Here is a 16,102-nt window from a genome sequence, read left to right as displayed (position 1 = left end):
AAAGAAGCAATTAGGACTTTAAGCATAAAGAAATATTTGGAATCTGGAGAGGCTGAGGTAGACCGGAAAAGATTCAGAGGCCAAACATCATTGCCCAGAGTTAGGAAAATGATCTGAAATACAGCTGCTGCCTGGAGGTGCCCAGTGAGTGAGCTTAGAGAAGAGCCCCATGATGGGCAATGATGAAGTACTCAGGAGTGGTGCTGAATAAACCCTGCACAGCCCTCACCAATGGACTGTCTAGTTGAGTGGGAGTCCTGCTTCAACTAGAAAAATAATCACAAGATGTGATTCTCAGCCTATGATCAAGTATTTTTGTCTTTTTATTTTTCAGACAAAAACAAACTACTCCTAAAAACTTTCAAAGATCACTTGTCATGGTGATCATTTTGTAATGTATAAGAATATCAAGTCACTATGTTGTACACCTGAAACTAATAATATTGTAAGTCAATTATACTTCAATTAAAAAACACAAAAAACTTTTAACAACCATTAAAAACAAGGAGTGTCTGAGAAATCATCACAGCCAAGAGGAATCTTAAGAAGACATAGCAACTAAATAAAAAGTGGTGTTCTGGATGGGATCCTGGAACAGAAGAAGGACATTAAATGAAAACTAAAGAAATGTGATAAAGTGTAGACTTTAGTTAATCACAATGTATCAGGATTGGTTTGGGAATTACATTTATATATATAATATCAAGGTAAAATGTTAATAATAGGGGAAGCTAGTGTTGGGTATATGGAATCTCTCTGTTCTATCTTTCCAATGACTTTGTAAATCTAAAACTGTTCTAAAGACTAAAGTTTATTTTAAAAAGAAGGAATAGGAGGACAAGGAAGAGAAGAAAAACACAAAACTAACCTGTGAGAATGTCTCCTCCAAAACCTTTGGAAAGCTGGACATGCACAGGGCACCTGGACCCATGAATGCCTTGAGTGCAGGGACTGGTCAGGTCATGCTAATTGATATCCCCAGTGCCTGGTTTTAATAAGTGATCAATGCATAACATAATTATTAAATTAATATTTCTTTCCAATAAGAGAGTAGCAAGAGAGAATGTTTTTCTTGTGATGATAAATAAAACTGCAAAATGTATTGTTTGCTTAAGTTGAAAAAAAAAATTTTGTAGGACTATCCAGTTCAACAGTGTTTGTCCTGACAGAAAGAGTATTGTAAGACTAACTAGGATCTTAGCGCAGAAAATAAAACAAATTCCATTCTTTAAGAATATTGCCATTTTTCTGATGTTAACCTGGAAGAAAACCATACTTTTCATAGTGAGATGTTAAAATTGAGGCAGAAAATCCATAAACAGAGATCAGGTACAAAACATCCAAGTAGTTTTAAGTAAAGAACAAAGGTTAAATTTGTTTTTCATATGAAAGGAAGCAAACATGTTACAATTCTCCTAAGTACTAATATTTGAAGTACATAGACTGAAAATAGAATGTGCTCATATATTTTTTATATAAAAATTGTTGTCTGTTTTTTAGTTTAGTGCAGGTCTCTTGGCAAATGATACTTATCAAATAGCATTTTATCCATGAGGATATTTCAAAATAATTTGGAATAGACTTAAAAATTTTTTTTGCATAGCTCATGATGTTTGTCAGTATCAACATGGTAAGGTATAGTAGAAATGTACACTTAAAAGAAGAAGGTGTGGGGCTTCCCTGGTGGCGCAGTGGTTGAGAGTCTGCCTGCCAATGCAGGGGACACGGGTTCGAGCCCTGGTCTGCGAAGATCCCACATGCCGTGGAGCAACTAGGCCTGTGAGCCACAACTACTGAGCCTGCGCATCTGGAGCCTGTGCTCCGCAACAAGAGAGGCCGCAATAGTGAGTGGCCCCCGCTTGCCGCAACTGGAGAAAGCCCTCGCACAGAAACGAAGACCCAACACAGCGAAAAATAATTTTTAAAAAAATAATAAATAAATTAATTAATTAATTAATAAACGCTTGACATATTAAAAAAAAAAAAAAGGTGTGGAAGAAAAGATGGCCAAAAAATAAAGGTTTCAGATAATGAATTCAAAAGCTTTTCCTCTGCCAGCATTCTGTGCATTGACTGAAGCAACTAGGGGTCTTGCTGATGACTCAGGACCCTGCTAAACTGTCTTGCTTATCACAAGGGAGGCTATCAACCACACAAATATAAAGCTGTAACCCTCTCTCCTTGGCAAGGAGTAAAAAAGCCTAATAGATTTTTAGTTTGAATAGGCAACTCCTACTCATATTTTATTCTGGACATATTGTGAGAAAGGTAAAAAGGTCATTTTTTTTTGTACTTTCAGAATATATTTAAATCAGGGATGTTTTAAAATACACTCACTTCCAGATATATATTAAAATATATTCAAGATAATATATTAATTCCAGATGATGATTAATTACATGAAGTAGATTCTATTTCTCTCCCAAAATAAGAGGAATGAAGAAGAGGAGAGAATGAGGAAATACATGTGATGGGAGGCAACAGGGTGGAAAGGGCTCTAGGGGGTTTAGAGAGGAAAGAAGATTGGGTGGAGATATCTCTGTGCCAATAACTCTATGGTTCTACTGTGCTTGGGAATTTCACATGCATTTTCTAATTTTCTTAACAATTTCAACAGATGAATTCTTATCCATAGTTTAGACATGAGACATTCCGAGAGTTTAGTAACTGGTCCAAGGTCATTCACCCAGTGAGAAGCAGACCCAGGTATCAAACCTAGATCTACTTGATTCTATAGACTATGGAACCTACCATACTATCAGCATTTTCCTGTCAAAACTTTTCAGGTATGATTTTGGGTTGGAGGTTTTGATAGGTTAATTCCCATGTATCAGAGCTACTGGAGGTCCAAGTCATTGTTGAAGCTAATGGAACTTCATCAATTCTCTCAACTTTTTTTGATATCTATAATCTTTGTTATCCTTTGTGGTCTACAAAGAAAGATTTCATTACTTCTGCCAAATGCTTTATGCTATACTATAAATCAGGACAATCTTCAATTTATTGCACTGGTACCATTTATGCTACATCTGCACTTACAATGTTTAGAGCAGTGCTCAAAATCTAATATTCTGGTTGTTTTTTATGGCTCAGATAGTGTTTTAATTCTGTACATTTCTTTTGGTTCATTGTTATTGTTTCTAGTTCTCTGTAGACACTTTTCATCTTGTCTTTTAATTTCTTAAAATAGGAATGGTGGTCTGTGTCTGAAAACTCCGTTATCTGGATCCCATGTGGTTGTTTGTCTTGTCCATTTTTCTTTTGGATTTTGGTCACATCCTGTCTCCTTGTTTACCTGGTTATTATTGATCACCAGACGCTGTGTATGATAATCGTCAAGAGATTTTGTATGACGCTATTTGCCTCCAGAAAGAAGGTGCATATGCTATAGGCAGACAGCTAGGTTATCGGCACTAATAACCCCTAAACTCCTTAATCTAATCAGCAAATGGAGGCCATCTGAAGTTGGGTTTCAGTGAGAATCGGTCTATTTCTAGTTCACTGTTATTCCTGGGTATAGCCCTTCTGGGTCCAAACTGACTGCCTGAGACATTTACCAAGATCTCTACTCCTTGGCAAACACTACGTCCAATTCTGGGGCCCCTACCTCCATGTGTCTGTGTCCAAAGCTCTCAGTCCTCACCCTCTCAGCCAGTGCTTTCAGAATCAGCAATCAAATTTGAGAGAAAAGTGGACCCAAATACCAGGTTCACCTCTATAGACTTCCAATCCTCTCCCAGATCTTGACTTCACAATTCTTCACAGTCTTCCTGGCTTTGCACTGATTTTATACTTTTTTAAAAAATATTTAGTCCAGCTTCTCTAGCTGCTCTCAGTGGAAAGGTTGGTCCCAAACAACCTATGATGTGGTTGCTGGAAGAGAATTCACCCATACAGTATCAATCATTTTAAAATGTATTGTCAGTGTAAAAATACAGTTTCTATTAAAAAATTGAGATATTTGGCTTCTCAAAAAAAAAAAAAATTACAGCAAACTGACCCTAAGTTCCTGCATGTCAGCTATCTGTTGAATCGGAGTAAGGGCTGTCACCTTGAGATGGGTCAGGCATGATTCTAGTTCACAAGTGTTTCCAACATCCTAGTTTATTGCAACAGCTGCCTTTGTTCATTTCTGCTACTTACCTGGCCCCTCTAGGCATTTCCTTTTGTGACCCCCGGTTCAAGTGACTTTATAAGTTAGGCAACAGAGACCCAAATAGGCTAAATCGAGTTCTTTTCCCAGAAAATTAGCACCCAGCAGCAACAGAGATTTTGCTTACCCCCACTGATAACCCTCAGAACTAAAGATATTTCTGTCCACATAATACAGTTGAGGTAAATCACACAACTTCATTTTTATAATATATTCCACAATGAGTTTGCATCCATAAACATTTCTCTTTTTTACTTGCTAACTCACAAATTTTGATTATCTAATCATGACCAAGCAATTCTAATCTATATCAATTGCTTAAAGACTTACAGTTTCTTCTTTGAGTCTCATTTCCTTGTTTCCTCAATTGGACTAATTAAATGATCGTGCATGGAATTTTGCAAAAATTAATTTGAGTAATAATGAATATTCAGTTTTGGGGGAAAGATCAACTTTCTCATGCATTCTATCCGTGACTGGCAAATATTCATTCTGTCACTCAACAAATGTTTGAGCAGACACTCTGTGCAAGGCACTGTCCTAAATGCTAAAGATGCCAAGATGAATAAGACAGAGGCCCTGACCTAGAAAACTCACTGTAGTAGGGAGATAGACACGACAAACAATCCGTACAACACTCAGTGATAAATACTATAATTAAATTATGAGCAAAGAGCTATAGGAGTGAGTGACTATGTATGTCCTGAGGAGTAGGGAAAAAAGGCTTCTCAGAGGAAGTAGCATTTCAACCTATTCCTATATGGATGATTTAGATGTTGGTCAAGCAAAGAAGAGAAAGGAGGGCTTTGTAGTTTCTTGCATAAACCACACTACTCCAAAAGTTCCCTCTGCTTTCCCTGCTTCAAATTCTTTCCTCCGGCAATCCATTCTCTACACTGATCTTTCCAAAGCAAAATTTGATCGTTGGTTCCCCATCCTCGGCATGATTAATTCAGACCCCTCAGTTGGCATCCAAGGTCTTTGTCATCCCAAGCCCCCACCCACACATCCAGTTCCGGTCCCTGCCGTGTCTCCCAGGCAAGGCATGAACACTCAAAAGGCCATGCTACCTCATGCTTCCATGTCTTTTGCATGAGTTTCCTCTTCTCCATGCATGTCTTCTATGCTTCTTTCCCCAGCACTCTAGGAATACCTCTATTAGCATTTATCCACTGTACAATATAGCCTGGATATCCTGTCTGGGTTCATCCAAAAGATTAATGGGTCCACAGAGCTCAGCCCAGTGCTTAGCACAAAGTAGTTCTCAATAACTGTTTTGGGTGAATGAACAAACTAAAGAAACATTGTAATGCTTACTGTAGCTACAGGTCAAGGGATAAGGCATAAACTGGAAGGAGATGAGATACATAAGATAGTAACTATGTATGAAGATAACTATATCTCAGAATATTATATACACATTTTCATCTACATGATACTGCTAAATCTCTGAGATACTGCCCTTTGCTTAAGTCCAGGAGTGTATCACAGTTAACAGGGTTTTCAATGTTTTGACTTAAAAGAGCCCTTGCTAAATTCTGACAATAAAGGGGAATACCAGATGACCTGAGATTTCCATCAGATATATAAATTGCCTGAAGTAAAACATAATGATGGCTACATCTTTGAAGTTAAGGTTTTTCCAAGACTTACATCTGTGCTATTTCTATTTACTCTTCCTGATTCCAAACCTAAGTCTCTATCCATTAGATCTGAGGTCTTTATAGCTCTAACTCTGGTCCTAATTTTCCTCAAAGGTTGGAGTTCTAGATGCAGTTTGGTATCCTGGATTGGATCCTGGAAAAGAAAAAGAATGTTAGTGGAAACATGGGTTACATTCAAGTCAAGTCTGTAATTTAGTTAATAGTAATATAACAAGGTTAAGTTCTTAATCATCACAAATGTACCATAGTTATGAAAGATGTTAACATCTGGGGAAACTGAGTAAAATGTACATGGGAACTCTCTGTTCTATTTTTGCAACTTTTCTGTACATCTAAAATTATTCCAAATGAAAGTTTATTTTTTAAAAAAGTTGGAGTGGTAAGAATTATGTTCATATATATCACCTACAGAGAAATCAGATTCACTTAAAGATTGCCTCATGATGTAATACTACAACCTGATATGACTCAGGCACCCCAAAATGCAGGATATTTATGGCTTCCTTTATAAATATATTTCTGTGCTGCTTTTTGCCTTCCAGACCGATTGGATTTTATATTTGTATTCTAGAGGAAAAGGCATATGTATCTTGTTTTTTATGCTTATTGTCTTCACCCAGAACTGATATTCCCAGGATCCCTCATTAAGCTAGAAAAGTCACTGGGAAGTAATCCATAATCCTTTAATAATAACACTAAACAAAGAACAGCAAAAAAAAATTTTTACAGTAGAAATTCTTTGGTGGTGTATTTCTTTTTCTTTTTATTCGTTGTTCCAATAATTCATGTCTGTTGTAGAACATTTAGGAAGCAAAGACAGAAAATTATTTTGTTTTTATTGGTATAAATACTTTATTGTGATAAATAAGGGGAAAAGGAAACATTCAATGTACTGCCATTACATGGCATTTAAGGTGACTGTGGAAACAGAATAAAATGCTAAATTATGTGATGATAAGCAGATGCTTCTAGGTAATGTCAAGTAAACAGTGCACAACTTAACATAGCAGGCAGCATGTTTCACTGGGTTACTCCCATGGTGCGTACCTATACAAATACAATCTGAATAATTGAAAACCAAAACCTTTAAACATCCATTGACTTGAAATACCAGATAATTAGGAAAACTAGCGAATCTACGCTGTAGAGAATGTAAGTTTAATGGTGATGTTATTGAGTCACTCTTCTCCAAGACCACAGGCCAGGAAAGGGGCCTCTTCTCCCCAAAGCCACTAAGAAGAGCATTCTCTCTGAGCATGTGAGGAAATATTATCCTCATAAATGTGATCATGAAAGCCACAGGCAAAAAGGATCAAATAGAGGAGGGGCTAGTGGGAATGATGTAATCATGAAAAATTGTATTTGATTCCTACAAAGCAACTGGACAAGTGAGGAGATTAGACTCATAACCAGAGTTTCTGGGTAGCTGTCAGAGCTGTTTCCTGCCCACAGTTGAGGAAGTGAAAAAATACAGGTGCCCTCACAGACCACCTGGAAAACACCTGATCTGGGGTAGTCAGAGCTGAAAGGAGGGTAGCAAATAAGAGGTGTTCTAAATGACAGCTCTTAGTGTCAAAGGTGCTGGCTGAAGGGACTGCTCAGAAAGCTACGGGCAAAGCACTGTGAGAAACTGAGCCTAGAATGTGTCCCTTAATCAACAGACATTATGTTAGAGCTCATTCATTCATTTCATGTATCTTATCTACAAGGAAATCCAGGAATACATTCATAGGATGAGTACAAAAAAAGAAGGAAAAAAATTTTTTTCACTTAGAGATTTTTGAAAAAATCCTTTTACAGTGCATTCTTCCCACTGGAAAGTAGGCTCTTTGGATAGTTTGCATCATTGAAAACACAGAAAAATAAAATTTCTTCTTGGAAGAAATTACTACATGGTGCCCTAGCAGACTGAATTTGGAAACAGGTGATTATATATATATATATACTTTTTTTTTTTTAACCCAGATTGATATGTTCCTATCTGTATTTTAAATATATCTAATTAGAAAGTCTTCCTTCTTTCTTATGCTTGCTGTGCCAAGGTACAAAGAATTAGCTGGAAGATGAGGCCGATAAAGTAGTTTCCATTGCTATTGGATTTTTCCCTTGCAGGCAAGGTTTCTTCCAGCCTGTACCATATTAAGAGCATTGAACCTGTCTAAGGCACTCCCTGCTCTTTGAAGCTATTTCTTCCCTTCACTTCCCCTTTTCACTGGTCTCTCTTCTCACATTCTTTTCTGCTTCTTCCTCATCTCCCCAACCTCTGAACATTGAAGTGATACAGAACTTGATCCTTGGAACCCCTTCTCTAGCTATCCTTTCTCCCTAGAATGCATTATCCAGTCTTGTGGTTTTACATACCATCCATATGGAGACGATCACTCCCAAATTTATAGTTCGAGCGCAAACATCTCCCCCGAACTCTAGATTCAGATATCCAATTTGGGTCCAATTTGGATCCTTAGTAGGCATTTCAATTTAATATGGGCAGAACTAAACTGTCATTCCCCCAGCCCGACCATCAATAAATGCCAACTCTGTCCTTTCAGTTGTTTAAGACCAAAAACTACAGAAAATTTTGACTCCTCTTTCCCCTAACAACCCACAGGCCATAGTTCCAAAATATATCCAATTACTTCTCACCACGTCTGCTGAGTCAGCCCAGTCAAAGCCTGGATTTTTACAGTAACCTCCTGCCTACCCCTGTCCTTGTGTATAGAATGGTGTCAACACAGCAGCCAGTGGCTCTCCCCCTATGTCTCTCAATATTCCATTGACCCTTGCTTAAAATAGCTTGAGGGCATTGCTATTATTCTTGGAGAAGGTAAATCATGGCGGCTTACAACATAACTCTTTTTGAAAACAAGACCCCAAATGAACTAATTAATTAAATATAAGCATAGACTATTGGAGTTGGGCAGAACCCTGTAGATCAAGCAGTTCTAGCCTCTTATTGCATTGACAGATGGGGAAGCTAAAGGGGAGAAGATTACATGAGCCTCACCCAGTCAGTGGTAGAGTTAGGACTGCAGCCAGATTAGGCTGCAAGTCTGATCACTTCTCCAAGGCTAATTTTTATTTTTTGTTGTAAATATTTAATGTCTACAACTTGATGAGTTTGGTGATAAGTATATGTCCATGAAACTGTCACTACAATCTATGCCATAAACATATTCATCACCTTCAAAAGTTTCCTCCTGCTTTCTTTACTATTATTATTGTTGTTGTTATTCTTGTGTGTGATAAGAACACTTAAGATCTACCCTCTTAGCAAATTTTTTTTAAATTTTATTTATTTATGTATTTATGTACTTATTTTTGGCTGTGTTGGGTCTTCGTTGCTGCGCGCAGGCTTTCTCCAGTTTCAGTGAGCGGGGGCTACTCTTTGTTGCGGTGCGTGGGCTTCTCACTGCAGTGGCCTCTCTTGTTGTGGAGCATGGGCTCTAGGCACGCGGCTCAGCAGTTGTGGCTCGTGGGCTCAGTAGTTGTGGTGAACAGGCCCAGCTGTTCCGAGGCATGTGGGATCTTCCCGGACCAGGGCTCGAACCCATGTCCCCTGCATTGGCAGGCGGATTCCCAACCACTGCGCCACTGGGGAAGCCCTCTCTTAGCAAATTTTAAAGTATGTAATACAGTATTGTTAACTACCAGCAACACGCTGTCCTCTATCTGTAAATCTCTAGAATTTATTCACCTTGCATAACTGAAACTGTACCTTTCGATTTATCTTCAGATAACATTAATTACAGAAGTTACATAGTTCAGCTTCATAAAAAGATACATTATATGTAACTTCAGTCTTAAAGTACTACAGGGGCTTCCCTGGTGGCGCAGTGGTTGAGAATCTGCCTGCCAATGCAGGGAACACGGGTTCGAGCCCTGGTCTGGGAAGATCCCACATGCCGCGGAGCAACTAGGCCCGTGAGCCACAACTACTGAGCCTGCGCGTCTGGAGCCTGTGCTCCGCAACAAGAGAGGCCGCGATAGTGAGAGGCCCGCGCACCACGATGAAGAGTGGCCCCCGCTCGCCACAACTAGAGAAAGCCCTTGCACAGAAACGAAGACCCAACACAGCCAAAAATAAATATAAAAATAAATTTAAAAAAATAAATAAAGTACTACAGTTAATACTATGTTTTTCATGACTTACAATTCTGTTGAATTTTGAGATCTTTTAGGGAGTGAGCTCACGTTGTTCTCACTGAACTCTGAGAAGAGTTTCCATTGTCAGAAAAAGGGCTCCACCCTCCCCTTTGCTGGCTATGATAAACAGCCCTGCCAAAGCTGCGCGGGTGGTTACACTGTATTGGGAGTTCTCCTCCAAAGTGAAACTTGGCTGGGGAAACTCCACTCCTTTCACTCCTAAGAGTCTATATTTGGAAAACCAGTTTACCCTGCTCTGGTTCTTTCTGTATTTATTTTTTGACAATTTCTTCCCTTAACCATCCCTGGCTTAATTCTAAGCTTAAAAATATAGCATGCACATGAATGATTAGTGATTAGACTTCTGAAAGTGAGTATATATGTATATTTATAGATATTTATATAGTTAGAGATTATTAACCTCTTTGCCTCTGATTGACTTTTTGCTTTTTTAACTTTCTTAATTTACATTTACTCTGTTGATTGCAACTGCTAAATAATTTCACTCAGTCCTGCATTTTGAGGTGCTACCTCTCAGGATCGTGAGAATTAAATGACATACCTATAAGTGAAGCCATTTCATAGTGCCTAGAATATAGTCACAATTCAATAAATGGTAGGTATTATATGCTATCACATCATCATCACCAACATGCCACTTTATTCCCTCCGCAGTTCATTTCCATTCATAGTGTGTCAACTCCTGTGATGTCTGCACAAATAGCAGTCAAACAATTATGTCTTGAATTATCTACCTTTACCTATAGACTTGATGAAATTTCATATATACAGTGTTTGCTTTTTTAAAATTTATTATTATACTTACAATTGAGGACAACAGTATTTTTCAAAATGTGGTCCTTAAATCACTGCGTTCGAATCACCTGAAGCAGAAAAACTAGGGGTGGTTCCCAGATATCTGTATTTTAGGCAAGTACACAGAAGACTGTTTTGCACACCAACATTTGGGAACCTGTGTTAGTCTACTTTCAATCCCTACCATTTTATCAATGTCCTCACTCTGCCAGTGATTTTTAAGATGGTAAAAGAGATTTATCTTACGACATCCTTAAAGTAACCCATATTTGCAGAGTATAATTCTCTAGAACCTATTGATCAGAATAAATATACATACAATAACTATTATACTACTACTATTATTATTATTATAAAAGTTTAAATCTCCAGGGGAAATACAGAAGGACCAAGTACAAAGTGATAGATAATGAATGAAAGATAATACAATAGATTCAAGCCTCCTCACGTTTAGGTACCTTAGGTATTTGAAGAGATAAGAGAGTGAATGCATGCACTTCCCTAAATTGTGAACTCCAAGTAATATAGTTATAGGGGAACTGGCTATTTATTTCCCAGCTTTAATTAGAAGACTGAGTTTGACAATGCACTGCTGTATATGCTGCAAATCCTTTTGAGAATTACATAGACTCTACTTCCTAGAAAAAAGTCAATAAAAATGTGGAAGATAACCAGAATTCATCTTTGTGATAGGACAGACGAGTTTTCTTGGATGACTTCCGGAAATCAGAATTGATAATACAAAGCCATACTGTGTATTTCAAAAACATAGCCACTACATGAATATAAATATCTTCCAAGTTGTAGATGAGACTATTGTGCTAGATGGTAATGTACAAGGCATATGCACAAAGCAAATGGCATGCTTTAAAACAAGTGCTGAATCTCTTGCAAGATGAAATATTATTATTATTATTATTTTTAAATTTACTTATTTTTGTTATTTATTTATTTTTGGCTGTGTTGGGTCTTCGTTTCTGTGCTAGGGCTTTCTCTAGTTGTGGCAAGCGGGGGCCACTCTTCATCGCGGTGCGCGGGCCTCTCACTATCGCGGCCTCTCCTGTTGCGGAGCACAGGCTCCAGACAAGCAGGCTCAGTAGTTGTGGCTCACGGGCCTAGTTGCTCCGCGGCACGTGGGATCTTCCCAGACCAGGGCTCGAACCCATGTCCCCTGCATTAGCAGGCAGATTCTCAACCACTGTGCCACCAGGGAAACCCCGAAATATTAGTATTATTGATATAGGCCAAGTACCTTTATCACCAAGGTGCCTGTTTATCTCTTTGTTGCCTGTAGTAAAGTGGTATTAGGCATTTAGAAGTGAAGGCCAGTGAAGCATTTTACTAAAACTATAATTGCAAAGCTAATTGGAGATTGCAAATTAAGTGGGAATAGCGTGCACAGTGATGTAAGAATGCCATGGAATCATAGAAATTTACATTTGGAAGGGACCTAGATAATTTCCAGTCCAACCTCCCACCCAGATCATTATATTCTGCTTTAAGTACATGAATACAGGGGAAATTCTATGTGTTTATCTAGTAAGTATTTATATCACGTTCCAGAGACTCTCGTTAAAATAGATAATTGGTTCAAAATACCTTCTCTCATATTTTTTGCCTCCTTGTATTTACTTTCCTAGATGTCAGACCTGGATTCCTGCCCCCAACCTTTGTATTTTCTTTTCTGTGTTGTCACTGAAACATTGGTTCAGAGAGATTTATTTGTTCTGTTAGTACCCACAGACTTCCCAATCACTAATCCAAATTCTTCTGCTGGCTACAAAATAGCCTTTATTCAGCGTGTATTCCAACCATGATAGAATTATAAGAATGAAATGGCCTAGAGAAGAAGCCATACTGTTCTAGACATGTGATTTTTACTCATGACAAGGGAATAATAACTAACAGGGAGATCTTCAGCCAATTTCCCTCCTCTGCCATGTACCATCCCACTAGCAAGGTGATGGACTATTGAGAAATGGTCTTTGGAGCTGGCTACCACACTGCAGGCTGCACCTGTCTACTCACCCTGAAAATCTGGAATTGTCTAGATATTTAGTAACAAGAACAGAGATAGAACTGTGACCACTACTTCTTCCCATTTTTGGAAACAATTCTAAACTTTATCAAGGCATAAGACAGATGACGCTTTTTTTCGGTTATCCAAGACCGAAGGAAGGAAGAAGCCCCTTATAACACCTGCCATAAATATCTTAGAACCACCATTTCAGTAAGATGCTAACCACTCTTCTTCATTTCAGCGGGGCAGATATAAAGGTGCCGCAGGAGCCTGATGGCTCAGCGAACATGTTACGGCAGGATGATGGAAGAGCGCTCCACTATTGTTCTCTCCTGTCCCTTCAGAAATTAAATAATGGATTTCTGACCTCCTGGGTTACAAAAGCGTTGTCTCATCAACAACAAGTTAAAACACTTATCATACTCCAATTGAGAAAATGAAGAATCATTTTTATACTAAAGATGTTTGTATTCCAAGATGGATTTTGCCAAAATAAAAAAGTTATAATGTATAATGTTATACATTATTATAACAACCCTTTCTAAACTCTTACTGTTGAATGGGACCTTATACCTACTTAAGTTACATAGTTCTGTGTTTGGTTGTTCAATAAAATGAATGAGCACCTGAATGTCGAAAAAAAACCCTTCCTTTTATAAATGCCTTTTCTATTTACTTATTCCAGATTTACATTTTTATCAATAGAATGGGTGGTTTACCTTTTGCCATTGGAGTACATTATGGTGGTCACTACGGAAGGCTGGTAGTGTAGACCTAGGGGAATAAAAAGGTTTGGGTCAATGTGGGTGAATATAGTGATTAGTTGCTGTGCAGAGGGGACATAAACTTCATTGTCAAAGTTGTTTGTAATTGTATTTAAATTCTGGCTGTAGGATATAATTGAGCAAGAAAATAAAGAGTTGAAAGAAAGGAATGAGAGGTTTTTCTACCCCTATGACCTCTCTTTCCCACCACTTCCCTCACTTGAGACATCTCCAGCAAATTCGTAAGTTTTAGCAGCCTGCCTAAAGCTTTTTGCTAACTAGACAAGAACCTTCCTGGGATGTCAGCCAACCTGGTGGATCTACCACTACTCTGCTCCAACCCTTCCTCTCTCTCATTTCAACAGGCTAGCCACACTCTGAATACGTGCAATATCTGAAGGTCACCTCTGACCAGCCCTTCGCTAGGATGTCATCCTGGAAGATTTTGCCAAAGGCCCTGAGCAGCCCTGTGAGCACTTACTATATGAATAACTCTTTACTACCTACAAAAAGTAGCAAAAGAGAAGGAAGAACTGGCCTTTCCTCTAAGATGCTTTCGACAGTTGAAAATCTAAAACACACAATCCTGGGAATTCTCTGGCAGTCCAGTGGTTAGGACTTGGGGCTTTCACTGCCAGGGCCCCGGGTTCAGTCCCTGGTTGGGGAACTAAGATCCCACAAGCCATGCGGCGTGGCAAAAAATAAAATAAATAAAAAAATAAAATAAAACACACAATCCTGACATAGCTTAAGGAGAATTGCATAGTAGCATGCCAACAAAGGCAAACTGTCGTATACTATTGATGTGATAAGAGAACATAGCAAAAAATTGGAAATAATAAAATATCTATAATAGTTTGTTAAATAAGTCATGGCATGTCCATATAATAGAACACTATGCAACCATAAAAATTATGACAAAGACAAGTAACTATTGACATGGAAATATATCCATGCCATATGAAGTGAAAAATTAGATTTCCAAGAAGTATGCATTGCACACTAAAATCTCTGTTCAAGAAATAATATTTATATTCATGGGAAATATGCACAATAAAATATAAACAGTGGTTATTTCTAGGTGTGGGTTTGTGCATGACCTTTATTTTTCATCTTTATGTTTTTCTTTATGTTTGGAATTTCTTTGCAATTTGTATATATATTATAAAATGGAAAATGAATAAAGTTACTCTAAAAAAGTTATAGTGAGGGAATGAATGACAGATGGCTTCCCAGATGAAGAAATCATGTTGCACTAAGACCTACAGTGGTTTTTGAAAGAGTTGGTGGCTGTGGATTGGAAGAAAGAAGAGTGGAAAATTGTTTAGATGGGAAAACCATCATGAGATGAGGAAGAAAAGTACTAGCTGACTGTAAGGAAATGAAAGTTGAGTGTTTGGACTGAAGCAGAGAGAACAAGGGACACCCTTGGAGCTTCACTCCTCCAAGCTTCTGCACTTGCTCTTCCCACTACCTGAAAAGCCTTCTTCCGCTGACGAAGTCATTTTTCAAGCTTGAGTAACTTGAGTAACTCTTGATCCAGCTTGAGTAACTCTTCCTCTTTTAAGTTTCCTTTTTGACTCAGGCTTTGGTTTTTGCTCCCACTGTGCCCCATCCATGCCTGTACTATTGCACAGAATGCACTGTATTGCACTGATTAATTTTTAATTTGTTTAAACCATTTTCATTAAATAGCAAGCTCCATGAGGTACGTAAGGGGCTTATTTTTCTTGAACACAGCCTTGTCATACAATAGCTGTACAAGACATATGTGTGCAGGATAGACTTGAATTGAACTGAATTGAATTGAAACAGTTTTGGAGAAGGATGAGTTAACAGAGAGCCTTAAAAGTAAGGCTGAAGAGTTGGGTGTGATATAATTCTAATATAGAGGTTTTAAGCCTATATCTCTTTGGTACATGAGGATGCTTCTAGCAGATGGATAAAAAGAAACCATTACCGTTCTTCCAACCATGTTCACCAGAAGTTAGAGTTGGCAGTTCTGGGAAGTCTGTTGATGGACAATGGCCATTTAATAATCCACCAAAGGGCAAAATCATTTTATGTAGTACAGGTTGTAGATTCCTGACAAAGACAGAACAATGGATGGATGACCAATGTTAAAGTATTTTCAACAAGTTTCTTTGATCTCATATAACTCCAGTCTTATGCCCAGAAGCCTCAATGACAATATATGTAGCACTTTTACAATGTTGTCACAGTAATTGTCTTATTTTTCCTGATATGTGTTTTACTCATTTTTTAGATCATAATGCAAAGAGAATTATACCTTAATGTTGACCTAATGAACAAGATGTTTTTAAGATGGTAGATATGGTTCAATCAGACCAAGTATTATCTAGTGCTTTATCTAATTTTTACATTACTTGGTCAAACAGTTGTCTTAAGAAAAAATATTTCAGATTCTTTATCCTCCACTATGCCACCCTTGATATCTGATCATCCTGGCCTGCCTTTAACAAGAATCCAGGAAGCCAGAGAGCAGCGAGAGTCTGGTGCCTTGCTGTGATATAGAAACTGT

The 16,102-nt window shown here is 38.1% G+C and overlaps 1 long non-coding RNA gene across 1 annotated transcript; it reads right to left on the bottom strand.

The window, feature by feature from the left end:
* Positions 1 to 3,142: 3,142 nt before the first annotated feature.
* LOC103009020 (uncharacterized) lies at positions 3,143 to 15,647 on the bottom strand. The gene is made up of 3 exons (XR_452458.2): positions 15,521 to 15,647; positions 13,516 to 13,570; positions 3,143 to 5,950 (listed from the first exon to the last, which is right to left on the bottom strand). It is a non-coding gene; the product is annotated as an uncharacterized LOC103009020 (long non-coding RNA).
* Positions 15,648 to 16,102: the final 455 nt, after the last annotated feature.

Source organism: Balaenoptera acutorostrata, chromosome 10 (genome assembly GCF_949987535.1).
Source record: "Balaenoptera acutorostrata chromosome 10, mBalAcu1.1, whole genome shotgun sequence".
Taxonomy (NCBI): domain Eukaryota; kingdom Metazoa; phylum Chordata; class Mammalia; order Artiodactyla; family Balaenopteridae; genus Balaenoptera; species Balaenoptera acutorostrata.
Note: the sequence above shows the minus strand (reverse complement) of the source record. Positions and strands in the feature narration are given on the sequence as shown.